We start from the raw sequence: 13,609 nt of genomic DNA, 5'->3' as shown, positions 1-13,609 counted from the left end.
GTCCACATGTACAGCTGTACAGAAATGCATATACCTGTACTGATACATTATCATTACCCCATATTTTCATTGGGTGGGAAGACATTGGCTTGGAGGAAAGGGTGAATGGTTAAATATAGTGAATGGGTGAAATATAGTGAATGGTTAGAAATGTTCAAATAACAATTTGTTACATTATTCACACAATACCATCACAGATAAACAATCACCAACACACTGAAGGAGATTCTATGCACCACTTACCATATTATATATCTGTCACTTAACAATTGTAGTATGTCATGTTAACCCATGCAGGTTTATAATATTCTATCTACATGGAAAATAATGAAAAAATTCAGTTATATTGAAGAGGGTAGTCATGTCTGCCTCCAGCCATGCTTCTTAACACGCTTCAATACTAACCTAAAAGAAACAGCTTGGTAAATGTAATCAAATAAAAAAATATTTTGTTTAATGTTATTGTTCATTATTAGTATTCATTTAGCACATGTAAATAATGCATCTCTTCTGAAAATGTGTAAAGCTCTGATTAATGATTACCAAAATGTCATGCTGAGCTTGTGAGGTATGTTCTGCTGTTTCAACGGCACTGGAGCCTTGAAAATACTGTAATAGTATCAGAGATAACCAGCTAACAACAATACATATTTGGTATGGCAACAGTTGGAAATACTGTATAAGGATAGCGGTAGTGGGCCTTTTGAATCCTTTACCAAAACAAGAGGCCAATATGACATGCAACTAGAACTGCTTGAATATAATAGAAAAGATGATCGCAATAGCATAAGGAGTGAGGGCTAAAATTTTGGTACATGAGGATTTTTATTCGCAGGGAAATAGTAGGTAACAAAGTACCCTCATTGAGGTGATGAAATGTGAAGAGCAGAAGTGATGGAAATGGCAAATGATCAATCTGCAGGTAACATTACCTGGAACTGACAATGCTAAACCAGGTTCTTATCCAACCTGAAATGAAACTCCAGTAACATTATCTATTATTGTTTACCCAAAATATGTCTGATGTTAAGATAGACAATGAGGGGTCCCCAGTATGTTATTAATTAATACCACATAGTAAAACTGAAAGAAGGGCTCAGACCCTTAAACTGGTTTATAAAAATTAGTCTATAGACAGAGGAACCTCAAGATGATGATGGGTCAACCAACAAGATGTTACATGGGAGAAAGAATTTTCAATTGAATTTGTGTTCCCACGGTGTCTCAGAGTAGCCCAAATAATCATACAGTAACAATCTACTGACTCATTTGATCACCACCAATTTATCACCTATTTACATCATATATAATTTACCCCTGTGCCTGTTTATTAATTAACTCATTTACATATTATCTTAACATTAGCCAGAGGCTTACATGGCAATAAAACATTGGCAGCAATGCAGGATCAACTGTTTCATTTTCAAGAAGACTTCATTTGTTATAAACAGCCAAACCACTGGTATGTTGCCAAACATTAGTACGTACCTACTAAAATTGTTGAAATAAAACAAATGTGATTAGAAAATGTTAGCAAATACCCCAGTTTGTCATACTGGTATTGTATTGTATGCTTTAATTGTACTACAAACCTTTCCTGTTGATATAATGCACCAGGTACTGATAACTTTGGCAAAAAATTATAGACCAGTTGCACTAATATCACACATAATAAGTTTTTGAAAGTGATTAGGAATAAAATGTCTAGTTTTATGGAAAGTAATGAACTTCACAACCCAGGACAACATGGATTTAGATTGGGAAGATACTTTCTGTCACAGTTACTTAACCACTATGATACAATTACAGAAGCCTTGGAGGAAAAGCAAAATGCAGATGCTGAATACACAGATTTTGTAAATGCATTCGACAAATGTGACCAAGGAGTGATAGTTCATAAAATGAGATCAATATGAATAACGGGTAAATTGTGGCGTTGGATTTTCAACTTTGTCAAACTGAATGCAGAGAGTAATGGTCAGTCAAGTAAGATCAAGCCCAAGTGCAGTGAAAATCTCTGTACCCCAGGGCACAGTTCTTGCACCGCTGCTATTTCTCATTCTAATCTCTGATGTAGACAAACATACTAGTCACAGCTTCGTGTCTTCCTCTGTAGAAAACACTGAAAAACTATAGCCAGGTATAAATAAAGTATTTGATTGGGCAACTGAAAATAACAATGTTTAACAGTGTTAAGTTCCAGGTACTTAGGAATGGTGGAAACGAAGAACTAAAATGAAACAGGGTACAGGACACAATCGAACCTATTCATAGAAGGAAAGCAACATGTAAAAAATCTGCCAATTATGATGTCTGACGACCTGACATTTACTGAACATAACCAAGCAAATATAGCAGCGGCCAGGAAAACGATTAGGATGGATTATGAGAATGATCAACTTCAGGGACCCCACAGCAATGCTAATACTATTTAAATCACTGGTGCTGCCCTGACTTGAGTATTGCTTGATACTCACTTTCACTTTCACAGCAGAAGAGATTGCTGAATTAGAGGGAATACAGAGAACATATACAGCCCACATAGAAACGATAAAACATCTGAATTATTGGAGCCATCTCAAAGCTCTCAAAATGTACTCTCTGGAAAGGAGATGAGAAAGATATCAAATAATATAAACATAGAAGATACTGGAGGGCCAGGTCCCAAATTTGCACAGTAGAATAATAACATACTGGAGCAAAAGGTATGGAAGGAAATGCAGAATAGAGCCAATGAGGAGTAGAGGTGCCATAAGCAAAATCAGAGAGCACTGTCTTAACATTAGGGGTCCACGGCTGTTCAACACCCTCTCAGCAAGCATTAGAAATATTGCCGGAACAAAGGTGGATGTATTCAAGAGACAATTGGACAGGTTTTTGCAAGAAGTGCTGGACCAACTAGGCTGTAGTGGATATGTGGGCCTGTGGGCTGCTCCAAGCTACAGTTTGTTGGACCAAGTTATCACAAGTCGAGCCTGGCCTCAGGCCGGGCTCGGAGTCTGAAATCTGTGCATAAATGTTTGAAATAAGAGTTTGAGGGCACTATAACCTGAGGTGAGAGTGACGAAAACCGCATCAATTATAAACAACTAAGCAGGCGAGGGAGAAGCATCTGAGACTGTGTCAATCTAAAAGATATAAGAAATATGTGAAGAATAATATACCTCACATTTTTGAGTTAGGAAAGCACTATTTGTCAAATATAGATACTATTTTTCAAAGAATCCTCTCCTTTGCATCCGCAAGATAACGTAAGTTTCAGGGTTAGTAAATATTAAATCTTCTTGTTTGATAAACTTGTGAAACTCTCCCTTCGGGGCAAAATTGACATAACAACTAGGATGAGACAGTTAAGCAAGTCCCAGCTGTCTGGGTACAAGTGAGGATGAACAACCTAGCGGGTTTACTTCCTATTGGGGAGTGTTGTACATGCTGGCGTTGCCCATGAAACTCTCCCTTCGGGGCAAAATTGACATAACAACTAGGATTCATATCATAGAAGGTTCAGTCCCTGAGCCCATTATGTGCCTCTGTAACCCTTTCCACTACCGCCCACAAGATGGGTATGGGGTGCATAATAAATGAACTAAACTAACTAAACTATCATAGACGCGTTAGTCAGGAAAACTCAGATGTTATACAGCAAATTTACGCTACAGAAATTGAAAAGGTCGGGCAGTGAGTGTACACATAGATGAAAGGAATTAAAAGGTTAATTTTCACAATGTTCTACAATGTTCTCACTATGTTTTCCAATATACACACAATGTTTATACTCACAAAAAAGTTTAAAACTATAAATCAAAGCTAAACAAAATTAAAAATGTATTCAAATTGAAGAAATTCGATTTATAAAATAAGATAGAGAAACACATTTATGGAAATAGGTATTCATATTTGTAGAACAGTATGCTGTTCAGCAGGCCAGCTAACTATTTAACAAACTCGTTGGAAAATGTCAACCGTGGGTTGAATAAGCGCATGAGTGTGTCTGATGTAAAGAGGATCAGCATTGTATAGGCCAACACGGCCTATACTGCAATTCCCTTTCATCAAGTGTTCTGTCTCTCGCCTTCCTCTATATACTGTTAAATTTGTGCCAGGTCTGGTAATAGTGACGTTGTTAAATGGAGTATCCAAGAAGAAAACACGAGGAAAAATAGAGAGAACATGAGGTTGAGGGGAAAGAGGCAGTGAGAGTTTCTTCGTGCCAACACTGCTTTGCTGTAGCCCCTCCCTCCCCCAGCCCTTCCTCCCGCTCCCCACACACTCACACCCACTCCCATATAAGGCCGGAGACACATGCGACACATACACACCCCACACTTTACCCCCTCCATGCTATAAACTCCTGTGGTAGAGAATGTGAATTTGTGGGGCGGCGGCGGCGACGACGTGCCAGAGTCGTTCCTCTTCAAGCTGGGCGGAGGACAGTTTTCCCAGCGACAGATTTGTACAGCTTAAACTTTCTTATTGATGGTATAATAATTATTCTCTACTCGTCATTGCCTCATCTGGTGATCTGATCATTGGGGAAGCTCTAGAAGCTTTGTGTTTATGTTCTTTTATAGCTAGAAAATATAACAACTGCCACTGTTGTTTGCTCAATAGTGCAGGACTGACGTACAGCTGCTGACGTACAGCTGTTGACGTACAGCTGCTGGCGTACAGCTGCCGAGATGAATTGTTGTTCTCCAAACATATATGTTAGTCACTAACAGTCATTTCGACGATACTTTGAGTAAGCTGGGATGGTACAGAGCACACAAGGCATATAGAAGCTTGAACAGTCCCCAAGCTACATTATATACCACGTGTACGATCCATACCTCACTAAGGGCCGGTGAGGAGGGCACACCCAGCAGCCAGTACCTGGCCTGAGGACAGCATACTCATGTCCACACCTTCCTTCACTTGACCTTCACTTCCTTCACTTGAAGAAATAATTCACAAACGAATGATTTAATTTTGTCTTAAGGAAATTTTAACCTTCCAGCACACAAGTTTCTTTTCATGTATTCTATTGGCACTGGTCACTTGCAAACGTTTCCAGAAATATTAATTTGATTGTTAGGGCATATACTTTAAGGAATTTATGTTACTAAGAGATGGCTTATTTATCAGGCCAGCCTCTAAATATGTTGATGAAAAATGCTGAGGATGTGCAAATTTCAACCTATCCTTCTGAAATGATAAGTTATAGTAACTGTTTGGTGGAAAGTGCCCAATTGTAGTGACGGACCTCCAGTACACCACTTTTCGTACTATTCATTTTATAAAGTCCTGAACAGATAAAGAAAAAAAGGCAAACGTAAATATTCCTAGACCTAGTATAGCACCTATATGTACTATATTAGGCCTAAGATAGCGTGTATTAGGCCAAGGTTTGCTAGGAGCGGTTAGGTCTTATATTTATGTTATGGTTAAAATAAAAGTTTCGGGTTTATCCAAATTTAATAACACAGAAACCAACTTTCTGGTGGTTCATCACTACATACTGGTACTTCCCAGCACATAGTTAATATAAGTACTTTCATTTTAGGAGGATGAGCCGGCAAATTTCTATAGCCTCATGGTATGATTAATTTATATTATTCTTCAAATAAATCATATAAATCTAAGTTTAAGCTATGCTTTGCCAATATGAGTTTCGTCGCTCTAATTGTAAACTATGGAGAAAGTTCAGCACCGGGTAATGAATTATTCTTGAACTAAGTCAGCTCTCATACCAGGAACAGCTGAGGGCCACAGGGTTAACAACACCACAAATCAGACATGACAGGGCTGATCTTATCGAAACTTTTAAAATACTGAACAATTTGGAGGATGTTTATAATGACAACTTCGAAAGGTCAGATGTAAGACGAACAAGGAACGACGGTTTCAAGCTCAACAAGCCACAATATAAGAGAGAAAACAGGAGAGGCCGATTCACCCACAGGGTTATAAACTGGAACCGCCTACCCGCCGAAGTTGTAAATGCCGCTGTATTTCTGTCCGCGTCGAGGCCACTGGCGTGTTAGTGGCCCTCAGGTAAATATGTTAACTAGGTAACGTTAAATAATAATGAAGAAGTAACGTTATTTACGTTAATGTGATGTTTGGTCAACTTTTGTGACGCAATACAGTTTACGTTAGTAATATGATACGACCCTAAACGGTAAATTATTTGCTGTTCATCTACGTCCATTATATGGCCTTAACTTCATCTCAATATTTTTTCATGTTGAGATGAAAAGGTGTGAGAAAGGGAGAGGAGGTGAGGTGGGGAGAGTAATTTAGAAAGGGTGGTAGATGGGGAGATTGGGAGAGAGGAAAGGAGACAGGGAGAGGATGGGGCGAATCTTGGTGGAGGAAGTAAAAGGGGGTGGGATGTTGGGAAAAGAGGAGGCGACAGGGAAAGAGAGATGAGAGAGGGGAGGGGGGGGGACAGGGGTAGAGAGACTCGGGAGCAGCCGGGTATCCCCTAATAAAATATAAATCTTTCAGCAAAAATCTAGATTTGAAGACTTGTTACTTGGATTGAGAGTTGTTTAAATAGACTGTCGCCGCGACCTTACTGAACACAGTAACTGAAGACCAGAAATGTGTCCTGTTAGGGAGGGGAGGGGTGGGGGGGGGGCTAGGTTAAAAAAGAATGTAGATTTATAGGGCAAAGTCAAGCAAGATGTAACTGGGCAGTGCTCCAGCTGGTGACATCATCGTCTCCTACGTGGATGTCCTCGTCGTCAGCACCGACAGGCTGCGGGTGTCTGGTGCCGCTGGCCTCACTAGTTAACCTGTTTGCCAGGGGCTCCCAGGGGCTCCCAGGGGCTCCCAGGGGCTCCCAGGGGCTCCCAGGGGCTCCCAGAGGAGCAGGTAAGTTATTTTGGTCTTGGGGCTAAGTTATTGCCATATGGGAGTGTCGCTTAAAAGAGAAAGAGGTGAGCTTAGCACTGCAAGGCGGCCAGCAAACTTACAGCTCTAAGACGCATCTCATAACTTCTCGGCAGCAGGGATTGCTAAACCTAATATGAAGCACACGGTTACTCCTATCCCAGCACATCTGAGCCATCATCATCCGAGAGATGTCGGCGGCCTTACTGTTATGTAAAAGGCCAGTGTTCTCAAGGTTTCTCACCTGGTCCAACTCCGGTGGACAACCTGAAGTTGGAAACTACTACACAAGGCGCTCAGCTATCAACATCGTCATGCTGGTTTTACCATTCTCAAGAACATTCCTCCATCAGTGTCTGTTCATTCCTAGGCTGAACCCCATTTGAAATATGTTCGCTCAACATGAAGACACGATGGAAATTAAGTCAAATGACCATAAGAAGGGTTATTCCAATACTAAACATGCCAAATACAAGTTTCTAGGGTCATACTATAGATGAGCTGATGTGTGATAACAATTCTTAGCTTGCAGTTTCATTAGGAATATCAGTACCATTACTAATAAACCCTAGTCTTAGAGAGAGAGAGAGAGAGAGAGAGAGAGAGAGAGAGAGAGAGAGAGAGAGAGAGAGAGAGAGAGAGAGAGAGAGAGAGAGAGAGAGAGAGAGAGAGAGAGAGAGAGAGAGAGAGAGGGAGAGAGAGAGAGAGAGAGAGAGAGAGAGAGAGAGAGAGAGAGAGAGAGAGAGAGAGAGAGAGAGAGAGAGAGAGAGAGAGAGAGAGAGAGAGAGAGAGAGAGAGAGAGAGAGAGAGAGAGAGAGAAAAGATAAATGATCAGGATTGTGTGAGAGGCTGGAAGTACCAGAATCATTCACACTATATTACTGTTTTATGGCACACAACATATGACCCATCTTCCCCTCCCCCCTCCTCTCTCACTGCCTAACCCCTCCCCCGCCTTTTCTCTCTCTCCAAATACCAATGATCAAGGTCAAGTTCTAAAAGCAAATTGCGTGAACTTCCTGATGATGTGTAACTCGTGTATGCTGGAGCTCTTGTTGGCGCGCGGAGACCAGTATGAGCTAATGTTTGCCACACTTCCTTGAGTGTGACGTGAGGGTTGGCAGTGTGTGTGTCCATGTGTCACACTCTATGAATGAGTGTGCTTATGTTTGTGTAAGAGAGCGACTGTATCCACTTGGCCCATTGGATGAGTATTTCAGCATCACCTACACACACCACTGGAGGGTTCAGGATACACGAGATCAGTTTTAGCATATATCATATATATAGTATCCTCGACGGGGACAGGAAGCCGATGGCTTGTCAAAGGTCCCCACCCCTTATTTTCCAGGGACTTTTTTTTAACTGGATTTTGAACTGTCTTAACATTTACGACTTTGGCGGGTAGGCGGTTCTTTGGGTTGATGACTCCTTGGATGAAGGACAATCTGTTTTCTCTCCTACACTGTGGTTTGTTGAGCTGGAAGCTGTCGTCCCTTGAGTGAGACACACTGAAGCTGTCGCCCCTTGAGTGAGACACACACTGAAGCTGTCGTCCCTTGAGTGTGACACACACTGAAGCTGTCGCCCCTTGAGTGTGACACACACTGAAGCTGTCGCCTCTTGAGTGTGACACACACTGAAGCTGTCGCCTCTTGAGTGTGACACACTGAAGCTGTCGCCCCTTGAGTGTGACACACACTGAAGCTGTCGCCTCTTGAGTGAGACACACTGAAGCTGTCGCCCCTTGAGTGTGACACACTCGACCTTCTGCGGACGCGGTCTGGACTAATGTCTTCCAATCTCTTCAGCATTTTAGATCTCTGGTCAGCGCTGTCTTGTCCGGTTTGCAGCACTCTTGGTCCTGAAATTATTTATATATGCAAAATTGTCATTCAATGTTGTTAGATTTTCCCAGAGTTTGTTTCTGGAGTTACCGCTTGTCATTAAGAATTATGACTCAGTCGTACTAGGAAAACATTATGATTTATAATAGGTTAAGATCGATATGATAAACCTTGATAAACACCACAGGATACCTGATCAACCGGGCTGTGAATCATGCGGGCTGTGAATCATGCGGGCTGTGAATCAGCGGCGTCTAACAGCTAGGTTGATGGAACCACCGGCCGGGCCGCCTGGTGAGAGACCGGGCCGCGGGGACATTAATCCCGAGCACAAGGTAAATCCAAATGAAGGTCTGGGTAGAACACACATCTGGATGTTCCTGGCACTAATCCATCTTATGTTGGTACAACACAGTTTTCTATTCCTGATAGTCTTTAATGAGAACTCTTGATCAGTATTTTGCACATATTGATAAACTGATAACAAGCTTTGGATATTCTACACGCCAGCGAGAAGCCACTTAAAAAAAATGATATTGAGATTCCAAGATATTTTTGTTGTACTTTCTTTCAAGATTTATTTAAAAAATAATTACGAATTAGTGCCAGAGGCCAATTAGTAGAACTTTAGTTGAGAGCACGTAGCACTGTCCTACAGTGTCCCACTGTGTCCCTGTGTCGTGCTGTATCCCGCTGTGTCACTTTGTATGTTAACCTTGATCAAATCTTGGGCTCAAATCATGCCTTTGATGTCGTTTGTCTTTTCTCATTTTGCTCTCGTATTGACATCTACAATAGCTAAAAGTTTGTATGATATTGTGTGACACAGACACGCTTGATAATTACTTTGTTAATGTCGCACATGTCAAACTTTAGTGCAATTAATGAGGGAGAAGCCTCGCCTCTGACTAGTGACGTCAGATGGAAATTTGTGTGCAAAAAGGTATATGTGTAGTAAGGAATTTGAGTGTGGAATATATGTAGACTGGAGTGGGTTCGCGTGTGAAGTGTATTTATATTGGAGGAAGTTTGAGTGTGGAGCGTATGTGGACTGGAGGAGGGGGGGGGTGTATATGGGGGCGCGAATGGTTCTAGGTTTGTTGGGGGATCTGACGGCGCCCGCTTTTGCCCGTACGCTGTTTGTTTCTCTGCCAAGTCTCTCTCTCTTACACACACACACACACACCTACGAAATGTGTGAAGTACTAAAAACAAAAACAAAACTTTCAGGAATCGTTGGTGCCAGAACCTGAGCATGTGACTGAGAACAATACATCTTGAGCCAGAGACTAAGCAGTGGGCGGTACAGTGGATGAGGTAAAGAAGCTGCTTGAGGAATTAGACGTACTGAATTTAAGAAACCAATAGGGTCAGAAGAAGTCCATTTCCCTCAGTTATAACTCAGTTATATTTATGCCCGAAACGCTTTGCGTAATAGTCGCTTTAGGCATTGTATGTACTAGCTATACCTATAAGTTAAACAATCCTTGTAAATATTTATTGTATGTATGTACCTTACCTAAATAAAATTGTATTGTATTGTATTGTATTGTATAATGATGATGAATGCAGTACAGGTTCTACTCTTTATTTTTACCAATGCTTCACTGGAGATGGGAGAACAACCAGACAGCTGAAAAATAACTGTCATACTTATACAGTACATATGCAAAGGGAAAAACACAAGGCACCAAACTGTAGACCTGTAGCATTGACAAAAATTCCCTGTAAAGTCTTTAATAAATTTATGAGAGCTAGGCTATTGGAACACTACACTAGAACAAGCAAAATGTTGTGACGAAGCTTAAACACGGATCAATGTTGAATGACATTGTCAGATGTCTTGTCTGACAAACCTGATCCTATGTCATGATGCAAGTGATCATACAAGGGAAAAACATATGAGATAACAGCATCTTCTAAGACTGTCGGAAAGTCTTCGACGCTGTTCCACAGATACTCCTTCATAGACTTGAGTCACTAAACTATCTTTTGTTCGTTTCTCTAAATGTAAAATTTTTTGAACCTTCAATACTCATCACAAGGATTGCATTCAGTCTTTTACTGATCATCAGGAAGAAGCAGCTTTCAACTTCTTTACACTTAATGATGTGGAACAACTCCTTCAATAACATATACATACTCCACATCAATATAAACGTCACAAACATTTTATCTTTCTTTTTTTCAATACCTCTCCATACATTAATTTTATCTTAATTTTCTTAGAACCTGATTATAACAGATGTTTTTTGATGGTCAACCAGTAACTACAAGAAAGGTTCATTTAAATTTGACTGAACCCTTGTTTGAATTGGTCGACATCTGCGGCAACTGCTAACCCGACACATGCACTCATCTATATACATATACAAGTTCCCGTTATGTTTGGCAGAATACATTAGATGACCTCAATGGGAGGTGTTTGGCGTTTTTTTCAGCGTCTCTTTGCTTTTGTTAATAAAAGTTTGGGTAGTGAAAAACGCTTTGACGAGATCAACTTTTAATATATTGGGAGGTGGTGGTGGTGGTGGAGATGGCGACGATGGACCACAATAATGGTGATGATAAAGGTTGGCTTTTAGAGATGGTGGAGCTGGAAAGCGATGGTGGTATACAGTAGTGACAGCGATAATTGTGGTGGTGGGAGTGCCGGTGGCAATAGTGGATGATGTGGCTGGCGGCTGTATGTTGTTTCTAGACGAGGTACCAGGAGGGTATCCTTTACTAGTAGTACCAGGGCCACTCCCACCACCCATACCAGTAGTACCTGTCGGAACCATACACTGCTTACTTATTAAGAGGAACATAGTCTCAGATATCATGTTGAATTTACAGTAATTGCTGTTCCAAGCGCCGGCCGCTAGCCTAACCGCGGGGGTATTAACTGGTTCTGTAAACCAGTATTTGACCACATTCAAACACACACATCAAGATTTCAATGTCGAGCAACGTATTACACCATAGAAGAATTATATATTACTAATGTTTTTACACATATTATTTTCACACCATGTCAATTAGTCACATTTGTGGGAATATTATCGAAAGTTTTTTGACATTGCACGTTCCACAAGCTTTTCAGAACAACTTATGTCTAAAATATTGCAATTCTGATCCTGTTGAAGAGGAGAGGGTCGCCGTATTATTAATTAGTGGGTGTGGTGGTCGAGGAAATTTTATAAGGCGCACAGCAACGGTCTCAAGTCACACTGAATATGACCACATCAACTATTAAATGTACACGCTTTATCATAACCTATGAATTGATGAACCCCATGATTACTGATGAATTCTAATAAGTAAATTTAATCGTGGTGTCTTCATAAAGCATCACATGAGCTGTACCTCTCACGTGCCCGAACGCATTAACTGATGCCATACCAGCAGAAAAAATACACCTTTTACCTCGGATAAAATCAACGAAATATTAAGAAGTTGCTGCTTTATAGGTGTCATCTCGTCGTCATATGCATTTACAGATTTACAGTTAGATAATGTCACGCCTGTAGCTTTCACCTTAGAGAGGTGAGTTTACAGACATTCTGTTATTATGTGGGGACAAGACCGCCGCCATGACGCCTCCTCCAGCGGCTCGACAGAGACAAGTTGTCTTCTCACGGACGGCCAAAACTGACTTTCCCAGCGAGCGTATGCTTCTAATTTCGTATGTAGGTAAGCGGTAATAGTCTGTAGAGATGTATTAAGAGCAACCTTGGGATATATACTTGCTAGTCATACTACTAGAGCACTGAAATGGATTTCATCTGGTGGACCACGGGCCACTGCCGTGCTCTCTAGTGTCTATATGTCCAAGGGTGCATATTGTGAACATGCTACAAGGGTGCTCTACTGTACATATTCCAAGGTTGCTCTAATCTATACATGTTACAAGGTTGCTCTACTCTATACATGTTCCAAGGTTGCTCTGCTCAATACATGTTACAAGGTTACTCTACTCTATACATATTACAAGGATGCTCAATTATATACATGTTACAAGGTTGATCTACTCTATACATGCTACAAGGTTTCTCTGCCCTATACATGCTACAAGGTTGCTCTACTCTAAACATGTTACAAGGTTGCTCTTTTCTATACATGTTTCAAGGTTGCTCTACTCTATACATGTTACAAGGTTGCTCTACTCTATACATACTACAAGGTTAATCTGCTCTATACATGCTATAAGGATGCTCTTCTCTATACATGCTACAAGGTTTCTCTGCCCTATACATGCTACAAGGTTCTTCTGCTCTATACATGCTAAAAGGATGCTCTACTCTATACATGCTACAAGGTTCCTCTGCTCTATACATGCTAAAAGGATGCTCTACTCTATACATGCTACAAGGTTCCTCTGCTCTATACATGCTACAAGTTTCCTCTGCCCTATACATGCTACAAGGTTGCTCTACTCTATACATGCTACAAGTTTCCTCTGCCCTATACATGCTACAAGGTTGCTCTACTCTATACATGTTCCAAGGCTGCTCAAATGTGTATTATGTTTCCAGTTTTTTTTAATAAAAGTTTACACAAATGTGTATACAGTATATTCCAGGGTTGCTTTAATTTGAATATGTTTCAAGTTTACTTCAGTGTACATATGTTTCAAGGTTTCTCTAGTGTTGATATGTGTTAAGGTTTCTCTAATTTTGATATTTATCAAGGTTTCTCAAATTTTGATATGTATCAAGGTTTCTCTAGTGTTGATATGTTTCAAGGTATCTCTAGTGTTGATATGTATCAAGGTTTCTCTAGTGTTGATATGTATCAAGGTTTCTCAAGTGTTGATATGTTTCAAGGTTTCTCTAGTGTTGATATGTTTCAAGGTTTCTCTAGTGTTGATATATATCAAGGTTTCTTTAGTGTTGATATGTTTC

General features: G+C 40.6%; 1 protein-coding gene across 1 annotated transcript in view; it reads left to right on the top strand.

Moving 5' to 3' along the window:
• LOC123745879 (zinc finger and BTB domain-containing protein 17) overlaps positions 1-13,609 on the top strand; it is a 583,396-nt gene that overhangs the window by 77,034 nt on the left and 492,753 nt on the right. The window lies entirely within an intron of this gene.

The sequence above is a fragment of the Procambarus clarkii genome, chromosome 88 (genome assembly GCF_040958095.1).
Source record: "Procambarus clarkii isolate CNS0578487 chromosome 88, FALCON_Pclarkii_2.0, whole genome shotgun sequence".
NCBI classification, from domain to species: domain Eukaryota; kingdom Metazoa; phylum Arthropoda; class Malacostraca; order Decapoda; family Cambaridae; genus Procambarus; species Procambarus clarkii.
Note: the sequence above shows the minus strand (reverse complement) of the source record. Positions and strands in the feature narration are given on the sequence as shown.